Source organism: Gracilinanus agilis, chromosome 3, assembly GCF_016433145.1.
Source record: "Gracilinanus agilis isolate LMUSP501 chromosome 3, AgileGrace, whole genome shotgun sequence".
NCBI classification, from domain to species: Eukaryota; Metazoa; Chordata; class Mammalia; order Didelphimorphia; family Didelphidae; genus Gracilinanus; species Gracilinanus agilis.
Genome location: NC_058132.1, coordinates 14,050,773 through 14,069,875, shown reverse-complemented (window position 1 = coordinate 14,069,875; position 19,103 = coordinate 14,050,773). Strand labels below are relative to the sequence as shown.

Below are 19,103 nucleotides of genomic sequence, written 5' to 3'. Positions count from 1 at the left end.
ATATGTATCTGTTTTGTTATGTTGTTATTTTGTTATATTATGTTACAATATGTTACTGTTGGATGTATGATACCTACAAAAACTTCAGATCTCCTTTCTTCTTATGATGTTCCTTGAAGACATCTCCTCTTCTCTCCTTTTCTCCTCTTCTCCACTGAAGTTCTTGATAGTAATATGTAGTGATGGATGAACATGAGTATGTGTGATACTATTTACATTACCCAAATTCCTTTTGAACCATTTAGTCCAGTCATGTAGCTAATCTTCTTCTTTTGGAAATTCCTTTAAAACAAAGTCTTTATCAGTTCAACTTATAAATTCATCAGTTTTAGTACAATGTCCATTAATTCCTGAATCCTGAATCCTCTTCATCCATTCCTCTTCCATCTGAACATCCTCATCTGCTGGAATGGTCCAGTCTTTACTGAACTGACTGCAGACTCTAATTGACTAATGATCTTAATTTTACATAATTTCTTTTTCTTCTCCTTCTCCTTCTTCCTCTTTCTTTTTCTTCTTCTTCCTCTTCCTCTTCCTCCTCTTTCTCTTCTTCCTCCTTCACCTCCTCCTCCTCCTCCTTATTCTTGAATAGCTAGTAAGTCCAAATGAAGCTCTAGGGAGAAAGACTATCTGACAGCTATCCATGAGCTGTAAATCTGAAGCCTTTTCCTCAACCTAGGCTATGTTAATTGATGATCTCTTCAATCTTCTTTAAAATTTCAAAACCTAACAGCTGCTGGACCACAGATACACACTTCTTTCAGATTACCAAGAAGCAGTCAAGGCTTGCTTTTTAGCTGTCAGCTTTCTATCCTAACTTAAATCCATGTCTACCCTATAACTTACCTATAACAATATAAAAGGAGTTTTAATAATATTTTGGGACAGGTAATGAAGGGATCAAGTAATCTACCTTAAATACTAAAGGGTCCCCCCCAAAGGTCTGTGAGGGTATAACTACACTACAAACTAAACCTAACAGCTGCCAAATCTCAAGCCAATCCAGTAACTGGGTGGTGAATAGGTCCAGCTGTAGTTTTGGGGATCTCATGTGTGTTCACAGATGTATCTTTAGTAGATGGATTCAGTAGATCTTCTCAGATGTCCAAGGTCTCAGCCAGTAATCCAAGCTTGGAGAGGGAACTAGGATTGTTGTCAGGTCAACCTGTCTCCAGCAAACCAGGTTGCTTGATTGTAGATGTCCTCTGGTATTTAGGATACACACAGAGGAGAAAAACAGCTCCCTCCCTCCAGGAGTTCAATTGTCTTCCTCTGTGTCTCACACATGGAATTCTGCAGCTGTTCTCTGTCACTCAACTCTTCCTAAGCTAGACTAAATATCCGTCAAACACTAACTTTATCTTTATCAGCTGCATAAATGTATGTTGCCTTTCTCTTAAGTTCCTCTAGGGACATCAGTTCCTAGTCTGGACAATATTCCTTGAAAAACTTTTTCACTGCTAAGCACACATTATTGACAAACAGCCACTTGATGTGGGCAGTGTTCTCTTCTGCCATCACATCCAAGCCTAGCTGTAACTCAGCAGCTTTAGTAATTCTGTCCAGAAAACCTGCTGGAGTTTCATCGTGATTCTGTCTTTCTTGAATTTTGACCAAGCATTGGGACAATGAAAATGTCTCTCCATGACCTCTGTGATGGACTTTCTGGCCTGCTTTAACATTCTATAATTATGTACAGAATTTAAAACAAGTTCTTCATTGTGTTCTGGCCAAGAGGTTAATGGAAGACCATTTCTTGTCTCCTCAATGAATTCATTCCTTCCATGTTTTGCAAGTAATTCTTCCATGAGAAGAAAAAAGTCTACATAATCCGGATCGTAGATTTTTGTTGCCCTTCTGAATTCTTTAATTACTTTGTTTGGTTCATCAAAGAACCGAGGGGTTCTGCATTTAATAGCATCCAGTTCTGCAGAGGAGAATTGCTTATGGGACTTCAGATGTAGCACTCCATCCAGAGAAATATATGGTATATCTCTGAGAGAGGAAATAAATTCACTGGGTTCTTATTAAATTCTGCAGCCTCTCTTTTCAATCTCGTTTGTCCCTTAGCCTTTCCTTCTTTTACATCCTTAACCATCATATCATCCTTTATGCCATAGCCAGTGTATTTATTGGGTATCATTCCTTCCTTAAAACATTGTTCCATTACATCAATTTTAGCTTGCATCATTATTAACATTTGCTTGAGTTCAGAATCCCTACACATCCATTTAAGTATAGCCTCTTTCCAGCCAGTGAACTTTTTTTAACCCTTACCATTATTATTATATCTATTATAATTATTGTTTGTATTGATCTGCCTAGAAAATTGTCCTCTATACCTGTATTCATGCACAAAATGACCAATTTTGTTGCATAGGAAACACCTTTGGGGACCTGATCTTCTGTCTCTAGCAACATATCATTCCCTTGGCTGCACAGATCTAAGGGCAGCTACAGCTTTTACTTCTTTTTATCTTTGCTCTGTTATTGGCATCCTTTAGCTGTTTTCTAAAATTCTCAATAATCATCAGTCACCTTGTTCCTGTCTGCAGCATGCACATAAATTGCTTTCCTTTTTTAACTCTTCAAGAGACATTAACTCTCAATCTGGACAATATTCTCTAAAAAATTTCCTCACTGCTGTGCAGGCATTATTTAAACAGATTCCTTTGATGTGGGCTATGGTTTCATCAGCCTGAACACATCTAGACCTAAGTGGATTTCAGCAGCCTCTATTATTCTATCTAAAAATCCTGCAAGTGTCTCATCAGGATTTGGTTGACTTTTTCAAACTTTGTCCAGCCATTGGGTCAACAAGAATGCCTTTCCATGACCTCGATAAACAATTTCCTAGCTTGGTCCAACATACTGTAATTACGAACAGAGTTCAAATCCAATTCTTCATAATTCTCAGGCCCTGGAGTCAAAGCTGGACTGTTCCTCATCTCCTCAATAAACTCATTCCTCTCTCTCTTAGTCAATAATTCCTCCATAAGAAGGAAAATATCTGTGTAATCTGGATCAAACATCTTTACTGCCCATTTGAATTCTTTGATCAACTCGGCAGGTTCGTCAAAGAAATGAGGAGTTTTACGCTTGATGGCATTGAGGAGAATTGTTTGTGTGATTTTAAATATAACACTCCATCAGCTGACACATGGGAAATATCCCTGAGAGGAAATAAGTTTATTGGTTTACCATTTAATTCTGCTGATTTACTTTCTAGTCTAGTCTATCCCTTATCTTTTCCATTAGTTTTATCCTTTACCAAGTCATTTTCCTTAAAAACCAAAGCCATTAAAATTATTAGGTGTCATTCCAGAATGAAAACATAACTCCATTGTATCCATTTTGCATTAACAACATCTGTTTCAATTCTGAATCCCTGCCCGGCCATCTGAATACAATCTTAAATATACCAACAATCCAAAATAACAGCCATTTGGTCTTATATAACACCAAGAAACACAATGCCAACAATGGCATATATGCACACACAGTTTGTATCGTTAATCCCATAACATGCTTCAGACAATCAAAATTTTAAAGCATATAACAAAATCTTGGAAACAGTAAATATTACATAAGGAATGTATAGTAAACACTCATAGAAAAAGAATAAAACAGTGTTAAAACATATCCCCCACCATTATATTATACTGTGCTAATCCTGTGTATTGCACTGCAGTATAGTTGGTATTAACAGCCACTTTGAATCCTATAAATGTTCTAAGAGAAAAATTTTAAATTTTTTAAAAATTCACAAAACCATGTACTTCTTTAGGTATTTAAACTTTAAAACACACTTCAGAGTGACCTATGCAGTTAAATGTCCCAGTTCAGTACCTTGGACAGCTCTCTGTTAATGCTAAGTAAGATGGAACTTCGATACAAACTGCTCCTGAGTACAGGTTTTCTGAGTGACAGATGGAATTCTTTGCTTGCTGGCTAACTGCCACTCAGTGAAAATCAATTGCAACTCCCCCTGAAAGTTATATCCTTAGCCCAAATCTCTAGATTCAGCCTATCTGGGTCGTCAACTGAAACACTGTGGGTTGTAGGCTAGCAGTTAGCTTGGTAAGGCCAAAGCCTGATCTGGGACCAGTAAACAGATTTACTAAGTCACAGAGCTAGATATAATAAATGAAAGATGTAATTTATTTCCAGAGATAGAGAGAGGGTTGAAGGGTAAAGAGAATCTCTGTCATTAATTACTAGCTACAAAACACCTATTATAAACCTCCTCATGAAGGGTCTTCAGAGAGTTGATGGACTACTCTATTCCCTCTCCTCTCTCACCTAAAAACCCCAGCCCCTGTTCTAGATAATCTGCACTAAATCCTCTTTTGGATATTATTAGAGAGAAACAGTTTAAATTAAGTGGGTTCTTGAAGACTAGACAGGAGACCACCAGGAAGTTTTATAAAAGGGTTATTTAATGTTTAACAAGGATAGGGAAGGAGGGAAGAGGTCCAAATGCCAATTTGTATCTATGGATCAACTGTCAGAATTTTGGGTAAGGGGAATTGACTTCACTGACACTAACTATAAAGCAGCCAACTTAGGTAGGGCTGTTAGGCAAAAGGATTTGGGAATCTCATGAAGCACATCCTGGGATGGTATCTGGATGAAATCAGGTCACAGGAACACTTCAGGAAACAGCAAATTAAATCTAATAAGCTAGAGTAGTGATGGGCAAACTTATTAAAGAGGGGGCCAAAGGAAAGGAAATGCTCATCTGTTAGTCTGTTTCTAAGGCAACTCTTTCGAAGTTTCATTGTATTGTATCCTACTCATTGTATTCATCAGATTAGGAATAATGTCCCATGACCAGATAGAACATTTCAGGGGATCACATCTGGCCCATGGGCTGTAGTTTGCCCATAACTGAGGTAGGGCTTTCAGTAGTTGTCCACCAATAACAGGAAAAGCACCAAACTCAACCTAGATCTTAATTGAAGATCTCTCAGTGATTCAAGCTTAGCTCCTCTTTTAAGATCCCACATAAGTTCACAGGCTAGTTAGTTGAACAGTAGCCACAGTCTCCAGCCTCTCTAGGCAAAACTGTCAATTTTCTCCTAGTCTCTGAGGACAAGCCTCTCTTAACATTCTGGGTTTGGAATATTCACAGCCTCAGCCAGGTTTTTGCTTGGTCTGCTTTCTTTTAATCACTATAATAAGTCCTATCTATACATTTCCTATAACAGTGCAGACAGCTGGTTCAGGGTCATAAGGATTACTATGTGTTTTAGGCTGCACAGATCTTAAAATAGCTCCTGCCTTTATCTCTTTAATTTCATTTTCCTTGATTTTCTTATTAGCTTCCTGCAACTGCTTTTCAAAAATTGTCTATTACCCTATCTTTCTCATCTGAATGTTTAACTTTATCTGCTAGGTAAACATAGCATGCTTTCCTTTTTAGATCTTCCAAACTCAATGTTTCCCAATCAGGACAATTGTTCTTAAAAATTTTTTTTCACCACACTGCATGCATTCATAACAAATAATCTCCTTTTATAAGCAATTGTTTCTTCTGATAAAACATCAAGATCCAATTTGAATTTTGGCTGCATCAATTAACTTATTTAAAAATGTAGCAGGTGACTCTCCAGCATCCTGTCTTATTCTCTTAGATTTTGACCTCTAGAATGGATTCTCTTGCTTGCTTTAAATATCTATAATTCTGAACTGAATTCAATTCTAATTCTTGGAAATTTTCAGGCCATGGTGTTAAAGAAGCATTTCTGTGTGTCTAATGAAATAGGTATCTACATGATACTTGGTGGTATAGGGGATTTCAGAGAGTTGGGGAATGGTTGTTACTTCTCAAAGAACCTTTGACCTTTACAATCCAAGCTTCCAAGATGTTGAATTTTTGCTGGACAAGTTCTATACACCATCCGAGAAGGCAAAATTTTTAGAGGACACCAGAACTAACGAAAACTTGACATCATGGCTCACAGTGCCACATGATTTGAAAGTTTCCTCACATGCTAACATGAGATATTTGTTGCAGTGTAGAACTAACCTTCTTGAAGCTTTAAAAATACATGAAAAGAGAACAAATGCATGGAATAAGTTCAAGAAGCTCAGGCAGACTGAAGACAAACATCCCAGTCTGTACCTGGACTGTCTTATTGAGGGTGCGGAGAATTTACTCAAGTTTCATAGGGACCAAGCTTCTGAATCCCTGCAACATAGAAGGCAATTCATCAAGGGGACCACTATTCCTATCCAGAATTACTTTAGGCAAAATCGTTCACAATGGGAGACTCTGTCAATAGAAGAGCATAGGTAACAAGCTAGCTACATATATGATTCCCAAAACAAAGAACAAAGGGCAGCTAGGAAATCAAAGACAGAGGAGGACAACCTCATCTCTGACCTGAAAAGGCAGCTTAAGAAGACAAAGAGAGACAAATAAAGGGAGGAAATAAAAAAATCTGGCTCTGAAAGCCAGTATAAGTCAGAGACAGACCAGACAATCAAATTCCTTTACAAATACAAGAAGAAACACATATAATTCAAATCAGAAGTGCTACCTATGTGGGGCTGCGGAGCATATAATCCCATTCTGTAAATACAAGAAAAAAATAAACTTTAACAAGACATACAATTATAGCAAGGATAACTCCAGAAGAACATTTTACAACTCTGAATGGGGAAGCAAATCTAGCCACCAGGAAGAAAGCACTGATCATGACAAATCCTGTGATCACAAGTGCAGGAAATACAGCCAAACCCCATCCCTGTCTGAAATGGAAACTTATTTGAAATTAGGAGCCAAGCAAAGATATTTATGGGACATCAAACAGTTCAGCTGTAGAAATTCAGTTGTCACATTCCTCTTTAGGCAATGGGGATGTGCAACAGAGGGACTTTGTAGAAGAAATTAGTAATTGCTGACAAAAGCACAAAACATTACTACCTGGCTCAATAGAGAAAACTCCACAGCAAGAAATCTTTATTTCAAGTAGCAATCCAGAGGCATAGTTGAATAAAGGAAGAGAAGGGGATTTACATTGTGTTAGTACAAGTGCTACAAATGTAACCCAAAAATTAAAGCCGTGTTTCACAGAACAAGCAACAAGTTATCAAAATGTAGTGAACTCAAACGGGTCAGTGTGTACAGAGAAAACCCACTCAAAGTGCTAAGCATACTTCTGTAGTCCTTCAGATTGAAACACAGTTACATCAAAACATCCCTATAACTGAAAGTTACCAAGTTTCAAATCTGAACCCTCAAACCAAGGAATTTCTGCCACAAGGTTGTGTGGGGAAGGCTTTCCAAAATAACAAGTTACCATCTTGTAAAGTACTTAACCGAATTGAGAAGTCTGACCCACCCAGCAGGGATTCCTGTGATTTTCCAGAAGACAAACAGTATAGTAAAAAAAACAAGCTTACCATCATGAAGTTTAAGAGAAAGAGAAGAGTAAATCTGAGGCAGTGGAAGGGGGAAACTCTACACACAAACCTTATCCAGACACTGCCAAGGAGAAATCTTTTACTTCTCTAAACTTAGAAACAGAAAATGAGATTTTAACTGACATTTTATCCAGTCTTCAACTGGAATCCTGCCAACTCCATGAACATTCAAAGGACTTCGCCAAGGTTGCTGTGGCAACTCAAAAGCTTATGGGAGGGGCAGGAGCAAGTTGTCAGAACTGTGACTGCTCAGGGCTGCAGGGGGATGACACAGACACACCTGTTAGAGAGCATGAAGTTCCTTCCACACTGACGAAAATGACATACTGCAATGGGATGAAAGCCATATGCAGCATGAATCCACACAAAACCATCTACTGTCTTTTCAAGACTCACAAATTCCAGAAGAACCTCTGGTCACATTGAAAATTAATGGAAAGATATACAAAGCTATGTTGGGATACTGGGGCGGCATGCTCTATTTTATTCATTTTGATCATTCCTTTCTACTAATGCCAGCGTGTCCAAGCAATCTAATTGGCAGGGACATCTTATGCAAATTAGCAGCCACAATTCAATGTGAGCCTAATGGAGAAATCTATTTGCATTTGCCAAAGAGAGCCTTAAAACATCACCCACTATTATGTCTAGACAGAGTTGAAGAGGAATCAGTTTAGCAACAAGAAAATAACAACTATGAGATTCCTGACATGATCCCAAATGAAATCTGGGCAAGTAAATCCACAGAAGTTGGAAGAATACTATCTGCTGAACCAGTAAAGATAGAGGTTAAAGGAAGAATACCACCTAGAATTCCTTAATTTAAATTAAGCAAAGAAGCAGTGGAAGGAATCAGACCAATAATCCAAAGTATGCTGGAACAAGGCATACTAGTGCATGGCTTTTCAGAGTTTAACACTCCCATCATGCCAATTTAAAAAGGGAAATTGGACTCTGAAGGGAAAACTCAGCAGAGAATGGTTCAATATCTCAAAGCTATAAGTAACTACATGAAAAATATGCATGCTATAGTCCCAATTCCATCTCAGATCATTGCTGAGATCCCTGTTACAGCTAAATGATACACCATTGTGGATCTCAGCTCAGCTTATTTCTCTATCCCCATGCACAGAGACAGCCAAAAGCTATTCGCTTTCACATGGGAGGAGAAATCTGTCATGTGGAGCCATCTTCCACAGTGATATGTCAATAGCACCACAATTTTTTGTCAAATCTTACAAAAGGACTTAGAATCCATTGCTTTCACTGAGAGCAAGATGGTGCATTATGTAGATGACATCCTGGTAATGTCACCAACTGCATCCATATGCCAAAGAGACAGTATACATTTGTTAAAAGAGCTATGTAAAAGGGGTCATAAAGTTTCAAAAAACAAACTGCAATGGGTTAAAAGAAAAGTGGAATATTTAGGATTTCTATTAGAAGAAGGCACCAGAGGAATATCCCAAAGAGAATTGCAGACATACAAAAGTTGAGTTTGCCCAAGACAAAGAAACAACTTAGGGTAATCATAGGCATGACGAGTTTCTATAGGCAGTGGATACCTGGCTATGCTATAATTGCAAAACTATTGACAGAGCTTACCAGGAACAATGTCACAGAACTGTTGAAGCTCAACTGAGAACACAAGCATGCAATAGAAAAGCTCAAGGTAGCAATTCTGTCATCACCAGCCTTAGCCATCCCTGATCACGAAAAACCATTCTATCTGTTTATTCATGAGGATGAAGGGATACCTTGTGGAGTTCTCATGGAATATCTTGGGAATAATTTAAGACCAATAGCTTTTCACAGCTCTAAATTAGATTCCGTGATCCAAGGCATGCCTAGCTATTTGAAGATTGTTGTAACAGCAGCTCTTATGGTTAGAAAGTCCTCAAAGTTGGTTCTAGGAGTGGAGCTGAGATTGTATTCCCCACATCAAATTCAAACTACTCTGAGGAATTACCAATCTACAAGCTTCCACATCACAATGGCTCTTCCAGTACCAAGCCATTTTGTTAACTAATGAGAACTTATCTTTCGATTGGTGTAAAAATATCAACCCAGAAACACTTATTCTAGAATTACCACTGGACAGTGAAAGCCTTCACAATTGCCATGACAACTTACAGGTTGTGCAAAAGACTACAGAGGATTTGTCAGATGTTCCCCTAGTCGATGCTAACCTGAATCTATTCTATGATGGCTTGAGTTACATGCTAAATGGAAAGCATTTTACAGGAACTGCAGTTGTAACAGAAACCAAAACCCTTTGGTTCACAGCATTGCAACCCAACATCAGTGGACAAGGAGCTGAACTCCTGGGATTGACAAGAGCTCTCCAAATTGCATAGAATAAATGTGCTAACATATTGACAGATTCAAAATGTGCATTTGGAGTAGTTCATGCTTCAGTAGAAATTTGGAAACACAGGGGCTTTATGACTTCAAATGGAAAAGCAATAGCCTATGGTAATTAAATCAGTAACCTTTTGCAAGCTATACAATTACCAGCAAGAATAGCTGTAATTCATTGCAGAACACATCAAAGCTTAGTAGGACCAGTATAGATAGGCAACCACAGGGTGGACATTACCGCAAAATTCAGAGCTAGATTGAACCAATGTCAATATTGAACTTATCCGTACTGGAGGAAGATCAATTACTAAATGCATATTCTCCACAGGAAGTGAAGTATTGACAAGAACATCTTGGGGCAGATCTAGTGAATGGTGTGTGGATGTCTCTTTGTGGCAAACATTTTTGCTGAAATTGTTGTTCCACATGTTGTGCAATCCTTTACACTAAGTAACCAAAGTTATAGATGAAAAGCTTTGAATTACCTTAGCCAATAGGATTTCTGGCAGCTGGACCACTGGCAGATGAAGACTGGACTCAGTGAAATTGGTTTTCTCCAAGTAAATCCTATACCTGGATGCCAAAGATTTTTCCATGAAATGCTGACCGTCCAGGGAGAATCCCTTAGAGCAAAACCCCTCCTTCATCTTGAAATTGTAGATAGAGAGACCAAACTTGCTCCCAACTCAGATGATATCCAAGAAGAAAGTGAAGTTCAGTTATTTTCAGTTGTACACTCCCACAACTCCTTTCTTACCCAGAATCCTTTCCCAGAGCTTATCTCAAAATTCCCTTCTTCCATAAAACCCTAGAAAACCATACCATCCCTAACTATATTCGTATAAACTATATTTCCTATAGGCAGTCCGCTTTGGCATAAGAGTGTACATTCAAAATAACTATGTTCAACCCCCTTCATTCAGTTCAATAAGTTGCACCCCAAAGTTCATTCTGGATCTTCTGATGCAGTTTAGGTTTCTCTAGTTTATTTTTTTTTTAATTCAAGGTGTTAGCAAGTTTCTTTTCCTGAAATTTTTCTCAAACAAAATGTTAAATCTTGAATTTTATAAAAAACCCTGAGGAGGGTGTTGACCAACACTCAAATCAACTCAGAATACATGGTTTAGTTATGGAGTGTATGAGTGAATTATCAAAAGAAAATACAAAAACATAAAAAAGAAAAACAAATAGATGAAAAAACTAAATGGGAGAAAGAAAACATTCAGAATCAGAGTCAAAATATCAAAAATCTATGTATAGGGGCAGCTGGGTAGCTCAGTGGAGTGAGAGTCAGGCCTAGAGACAGGAGGTCCTAGGTTCAAACCCGGCCTCAGCCACTTCCCAGCTGTGTGACTCTGGGCAAGTCACTTGACCCCCATTGCCCACCCTTACCAATCTTCCACCTATGAGACAATACACCAAAGTACAAGGGTTTAAAAAAAATCTATGTATATAAAAATTTCTGACTAAACAAGAATAAATTCCTAACAAGCCCTTGTAATAGGGTTCAATTAAAGTAAATTATGTCCCACAAGTTTGTAGGACAAAATGTAATAATATTGCACCTATCCATTATCAGCCAGGACTACAGGAAGTTGCCATACTATAAGAGAGAAAAAAGGACTAGATTTCCTTGTGAAAGAGAAGTGTCATTCCTTGGTCTGATTTTGCCTTCACTTTCAGGAATAGAGAGTCAGGATGATAGCCAAAATTTTGTACCTGTCCAAATGTGGCATGGGGAAGGCCTCTCTCTGACATATGTCAAACAACTACAACCTCGAACCTCAAACAAGCCTTCTGTCTTGGCACAGATTCTCATCAATCCCACTGGGATTGGTTTGGTTTTTTTGACCTTGTGCTCATAGGGACTATGTATATTGCTCAACAATCCCATTGGGATTGGTTGGTCTCCTTGACCTTGTGCTTCTTGGCACTGTATAATAGCTATTTTGTGCTCTTCTGTTCCCTTCTCCTGGGATCAGACACAGACATTAACCACAGTCCCATAACATTTGTCAATAAATGGCAGATTTTGAAATAAAATACCTAAATTAGATACTTGGTGGTTTAGGGTTTTAGATAGTTTGTTAGGGCCAGGTATTGGAAGTAACACAGGTTTGGGAAGGCCAACAAGAGAAATCTAGCAGGATATACAAATGATGTCAAACAGGGTTTATTCAAAGTAAGAGAAGGAAGGGAAGGGTAATGGGATGATCTGACTAAATACTGTAAGTAAACCTTCCACCAAAATCTAGTAGTTCCAGCTCCTATAATATCTTACTAACCAAATCCGCCCCCCTCTTAGATGGTGACTAGAGTTGGAAAAGGGTGGAGGGAAAGCAGGAATAAGGGCTTAAAGTGTGAGGATATCACTGACAGTTGACTTCAACAGCTCTGTAGGAGTCTCTGTCAATTAGAAGTAACTGGATACACAAACAGGAATTCAGGATCACAGGAACATACTTGTACCAGAAGGATGGCCACAAGAAAAGGGTGAAATGATCAAACTCACTCAGTCCACCTGAGGAGTTCAGACACACACTCTCAACCTCTTCCAAAGATCAATTGCTCCCAGAAGAAAATCACATTGTCCCTCTCCTAGAATTCTGGAATCTTTCCTGCCTCTGTTTTTGGCAGCAGCTCCTGTTTTGGCTCTTTTCCTTATAACAGTTTCCATAGTCTAAAGTTTTTGGGTATCCATTAATATTACAGCAAATATATTTTTTAAACTCATATTACTGCAAAATCAAAAAATATTAATATTGATTATATGTACTTTAAGTACAAGAAATAAGAAAACAATATCCAAATACTCTATTGCACATACAAGGAAAAACAATGATAAAAAAAATTTTTAATCAAGAATATATAGTTCACAATCAGTGACACACTGTGTTTGCCAAGGAGAGGTGCATTACAAAGGTTTCTCACCCCAAAATGAGATCCATTTCCTTTTTAACTTGGCTATGATTCACAATGTGAGTGCCAAAACACAGTAACAGAAAATGACATAGTGTAACAGAATATATTACATTAGATTAATATGTGAATTTAGCAAAGCAAAATTAAACCTTAAAGCAATCAGTCAGTAAATACAATATATGTGACAGGATACTGCACTGAATTAAGGAGTCCTTTTCTTCAATTCCATTAGCTGCATTACAGACTTCTTCACTATTTTGGAGGGGAACAAAACTGGAACATTTAGCAATCAATAAAACAATGGGTTCTGAAAAGGCTTAAAGAGTCACCTCCAGACGCTTTAAGGTTCCTTCCCCTCCCCAGTATCATAACCAGATGGAACAGAGACTGAATCAGCTCTGATGATGAGAAAGTATGTAGAGATAAATCTCTCTTACTTTGAGGGGTTCTTAAGTTCTTTTCAATGCTTTTCATAAAAGCATTGGGCTCCCCCAAACTCTCCTCCACATTTTCCAGTTGATTCTCAAGCAGAGCTTTTAGTTCAGCTATTTGTTGAGTGGTAGGAGATCGGGTTGGAGAGGAAATGCTCTAAAATCCTCTTAGGTTAAAAAAAAAGTTTTTTGTCACTTTAACACTGCTCTAACTAATATATCCAGGTTTCACTTCTTACTTAAATTAATTCTAGAAACCCATGGGGCTTGGAAAAAAGGGAAACTAGACTTCCAGGAGCAAAACAAGGCTATAATTCAGCATAACAATCACTCTCTCTAGTAATAAATGGCTGACTAACATTCTCCAGTACTCTAGAGGTTTTTTGAGCTGCCATTTAGAATTATGTTTGGTGGGTCAGGGCTGCTTCCCCCTGCCCCAGTTGTAAAATCCTGAGGGCCAGCTGATTGTGTTGTTTTTCCCCTCAGGTGAGGGAGGTTGAAAACAGCTTCCCCAGGTGAGGCCTCAGATCCCTCCCACCAAGGTTAAAATCAGCTGTGTTCTATTTATTTTTAAGAAAAAAAATGTTTGAACTTACCTTTGTCTAGCAGCTGTGAATCATAGAACCAGCTACAAGGAGGCTGACTTGAGATTTTTACAGAGTGAAGGAAAAGTCAAGAAAAATTGATGGTACTTGTCACAACCTTCATGGATTGCCAAAAAATGTAAGTTAAATTAATGTACAATATTTCAAGTATTAATTTTTCTATAAAGTTTATTATCTGACAAAACAGAACCACACGACTAAGTTTTTTCTACCTGCTCAAAAAGCCTACCCCACCAAAGCTGTGATAGAAAGCCATCCAATTTATATCCTATCTATGTCAGCACGTAATGACAGAAAGTAAGTGGTGTCCTGGGAATTGTAGTTTTGCTGGGGTTCATAGTTTTTCTGGGGAATCATACTTTTTAGGGTAACATATTTTAATTACACACCAGACTATTCCAAACTATTCCAGCTGTATGTAAACGAATGTAAGAGGATATAATAACCAATAGGTTATAGTTGTCAGCTAGATCCCATAGCTGCAGGGACAGTTCCTTGTCTGAAAGAAGTAACAGCTGCTGCAATGTTAGTGTAGAAGTCAGTTGATTTAGTTCTGGTGTGCCCATTGACAGTGTTTTGTTCACATCAAATTGAGGCACTTAATAAAAAGATTTTGTGTTCAAGCATTTTCAGAGCAGAGAATTTCTAGGTACAAAATAATTCTTTTGGGTAATGAAAGCATGCAGCTGAAGAGGTGTGGTATGTTAAATCCAGTGATGCTACTACCAGAGTTATCAATGAATGGGGAACCACTGCATAAATGTGAGGAAGTAGTAAAATTAGTAGAGCAACCCAGGCAGGATTTGAGAGATACTCCAATTCACAATCCTGACTTGGCGCCATTTACAAATGGATCTTCATACATGCAGAATGGTATCTGTTACACAGACGCAGCAGTAGTCATGGAGTCTGAGACTCTGTAGTATGCCTCACTACCCAAAAACATAAGTGCCCAGGGGCAGAACTGATTGCATTGAAGCAAGCCTGCCTGTTGGCAGAGGTCAAGGTGGCTAACATCTATCTATATAGACTCTAGATATGCGTTTTCAATATGCCATGCAATGGGTTCAATCTGGAAACATGGGGGGGGGGGTTATAACATCTGGGGGAAAGCAAGTAGCACAAGCAGAAATAACTGTAATGAGGGAAGAAGAGAAAGGGTTTGCAAGCAGATAAAAGAGAGGATTTTGCAAAGAGAAGTTGCTAGACCTGACCGCATGCTGTGTAATTGGTGATGTTGAGTTCTGAAACATGGGGAACAGATAAAAGTGAGCAGAAGGAGTTACTGGCTCTCTCTCTCTCTCTTTGACTTCCTCTTGCTGAAAAGATCTTGAGCTGGAACTTCCTCTATATCTGAGGAGGTTTTGGTTTCCTATCACTTGAACTACTCTGGTGTTCCTGTCTGGAAAAATCCTTTATCTTTTGAGATCCAACAGTGTTTCCTGTCTACTGAGAAAAGTGTTCCCAGCTGCTCTGAAGATCTGTGACCAGTAAGCCAGTACAACTGCCAATGGTAGGAAGTCCTGAAGCCATCTTAGGCCTAATCCTGCTAGGGTTGGACACTAACATAAAGGGTTCACCCAAAAGTTACTCAGAAGACCTATTTATGCTATAAGAATAATCTGGGAGGATTAATAGTGTCCGGTAGTCAGATAGCTGGGGAATTTAGACAGTGTAGGGATTTAAGGAGCTTGGAAGAAAATGAAGACATCTCCTTGCGGAGATTGTAGAAGGTGGGAAATTAGCTAGACCTCGTCGAGTTAGGGAAACCTAATTCTTTAATCCTCCCCTTTGTCATACCATATTTAAAAATAAACCCCTGTCATGTTTTTTAAACTCTTGTCTGGTAGTCTGTGCAGCATACTGGTCTCTGAGAAGGCTTGCAGGCCCTTCTCTGTAGGGAATCAACTAAACCTTGGTTACCTTGTCATTATCAACATTAACCACCAAGAATATATACATTATTTCGGTTGGCAGAGCCAGAAAATGGTAGAATCTGAAACATCTGAGACTTTTCAGAATCAAATGGACATTTTGGGCCTACTTGGAAGTTTGTGGCCTACTTGCATAGTTGGAACCAGTATGGGAGTAGCTTCTCTAAGAAGGCTATTGGTGGGGGCCAGTTTAGAATTCTCCAAGAGGAGGCAATGAAACACTCAGCAATGGAAAGGCAGTGATACACTGAATCAGCCTGCCTGTCACTCAAGTCAGGTAAAGGCTTTTTTCCTGTTCAAAGTGGTTTAAAATTTTATAGTGGCAGAAAACCAAACCTGGCCTAAACAAACCTTTGTACTATCAAGATAGTAACAACTTACAAGCAAGGATGATGGCCACAATGGAGATGTTCTATAACTATATTACTATGATTCCATTTCTTTTGCTAGTTCAAATTCCAGATCATTGCTACAATATTTTGGGGTGCCAAGCTATTAGTCCTGTATTAGGTCTTGTAAGAGTGAAAAAGGGGTTTTATGGGTTCAATATATTAAAAGATGGTTGCCAGAGGATTGAACTATTATCAATCCTCAATTAAGAATAATCTCAAGTCAAAATTGACTTTTATGGAGATTTATTTACAATTAGGAAGGTTGAAGGTAGGGAAATTGAGAGAGAGAAACTCTGGCCTGGACCAGGTAAGAATTTAGAGGCCCCAGCAGAGGTGCACAGAGGTTAATTAAAACAAGGCTTCTAGCCACAAGGCCTTTTACAATTAGAGAGGCAAGAGAGGCCTCCTTGAGGGTAGAGCCTCCAGAAATACCAAGAGAAGAGAAAGTCAGCTTAACTTGCCCATGTGACAATTCAAAGAAGATATTTAAAGCAGTCTCACCGGGGTCTCAGCATTCCAACACTCCTCCATGAACTAGAAAAAGTCCTTTGCCAGATGCTCTCTTCCACCAAAGACCCCAGCTGCCTAAGGACCTTCTTCTTTTAAAGGGGTCATTTATGTGTCACTTCCTGTGCCTCCCTCCTAATTTGCATATCCAATCACAATAGACGATTCTAATAGTACTGCCTAGGGGGCAGTCAGTTGATTCTGATTCGTTACCCACTCTAGCACACGTGGGTTATGGACCTCCCAGAATTAGAGGTGTTCTCACCTTTGGTGATTAAATCTAAAGATGGGCAGTGTAGACTTAATCTAATTATCACAATCTGTAGTTAAGAAAGATACTATCCTATGTCCCCATAGTGCTGTTTCTAATAAGCTCCACTTACCAATGTAACCAGCTAGTGCTTGCATTCTTTTACAAACTGAAGACTAATGGATATTTGAGTTTTATTGACACTGAATTAAAACAACTTGTCCTAGGAATGCAGGTCAAACTAAACCAAATGGAAGATTATTATATGGAATCAAGAAAGGGGAATGAACTAGGGTCAAAGCAACTAATCAAGCAGGGAGGGAATGAGACAATCCCAGCACTAACCAAGCTTGAGTTAGAAACCTAAGATATGGACAATTCCACTGCATATCTATTTCTTTTAAGGGATGTTGCCTATGTAACAGCAAATGTGGGAATAATGCATGTTAGGTCCCACAAACAAATTACCCAAGTAGAGAGAGTGTGCTTGAGAAGCTGTAAACCAGATCCCAAACCCCTCCTCCACCTGGTGCAGCTCTGCAGGTCTTGTCCACTTGCTGAAAGCCACCACCACTCAGGATCCCAAGGAATCAGGATGCAGTCCTTAACTCTGAGATCTCCCAGGGCTAGCAACAGTTTGTGCCAACCACTAATGGAGTCTCTCTCAGAGCACAAGCCCTACTTCCTGCTCCTTCATTCCATCTTGGAATCCGCCAGCCCTTCCTGCTAGGTCCATATAAACTATATGTAACTAATACTAAATGATCTTCCTCACAATAGTTCCCCCCTTTGCACAAAGCCAAAATTAACAAAATTTTGGTATTTGTGCACTACAAACTAAACTAAAATTCTAACCCAAAATAACAAGCAACCTACACTAACTCTATGCTATCTAACACTATCCTACTCTACCCTACACTAGGGATTTCAACAAGGAAAAGTAAAAGGATAAATACATTGAACAGTTACATAGTTCAAAGCATAAAACAACAAGTAACAATGCAAAATTTCCAACAAAATCAACAGCAAATAAGAAATATTAACACAAAAGTCAAAACAAACATCAAACATAACTCCTATTCTAATACAGAATTATCCTACCAACTAATAAATGCAAACCATTTTGGAAAATACATTTTAACACAACATTGCATAAGTCTTTATATCCAAAATTAAAACAAAACATCAAACTCCCTTATGCAGATTGCATGTGAATGTTTTCAACTCAATTATATCAAAGTATTCACAGAATTTACATTTATATACACATATACACACGATACATACATACAATATATACATAATACACGTATGATATATACATATAAATGCATGCACACATAATATATACATATCAAATATACATATGTATACCCTTTACATATATACAATACTTACACTATAATACAATTTACAATATACACATACTATTTACATAACTATTTACATTATTTGTGATATGTGATCTGTAATATATTATATGATCTTCATGTAATGCAATTTTGTTATGTTTGTTGTATCTGCACTGTAATGTACATTAGTACCTTATCTTATCCTCCAATCTAATCTAATACTATATCCATTTCACTAAACTATTCTAAACTAACCCTAAGGTATTAGTATATTAGTCTAGCTACATCTACCTAAACAACTAGCTAATCTTTGTTAGTAACTATCTCTTGTTAGTACTTACTTATCCTATAGAGCTAATCCTAATTTTGTTAGTATTTATACATTGTCTCATTCCATAAGGAACACAATGTATCCTAACATGTTTGTGTTGTATGTATCTGATTTGTTATGTTGTTTCTTTGCTGTATTGTGTTGCAACATGTTACTGATGGATGCATGACACCTACCAAAACTCCAGATCTCCTGCAGATCTCCTTTCTCCTTATGATGTTCCATTCCTCTAGGAAATCTTCTCTTCTCTCCGGTTTTCCTCTTCTTCTCCTCTTCTCCATCGAAGGTCTTGATAGTTTTATGTGCAATGTTGGATGCACATGAGTATGTAGTGATACTATATACATTACCCAAAATACTTCCAAACCTTTTAATCCAAATTGTCCATGATTAATCCTCTTCTTTAAGAAAATCCTTGAAAATGAAGTTTTATCAGTTCAGTTCATAAGTTCATCAGTCTTAATACAAAGTCCATAAATCCTGAATCCTGAATCCTCTTCATCCATGTCCTCTTCCATCCGAACATCCTCTTCTGCTGGAATGGTCCTCTCCTTACTGAACTTTCTGACTGCAGACTCTAATTGACT

General features: G+C 38.2%; 1 pseudogene; it reads right to left on the bottom strand.

Moving 5' to 3' along the window:
* The window catches only part of LOC123240764, a 216,041-nt pseudogene that overhangs the window by 80,212 nt on the left and 116,726 nt on the right, over window positions 1-19,103 (bottom strand).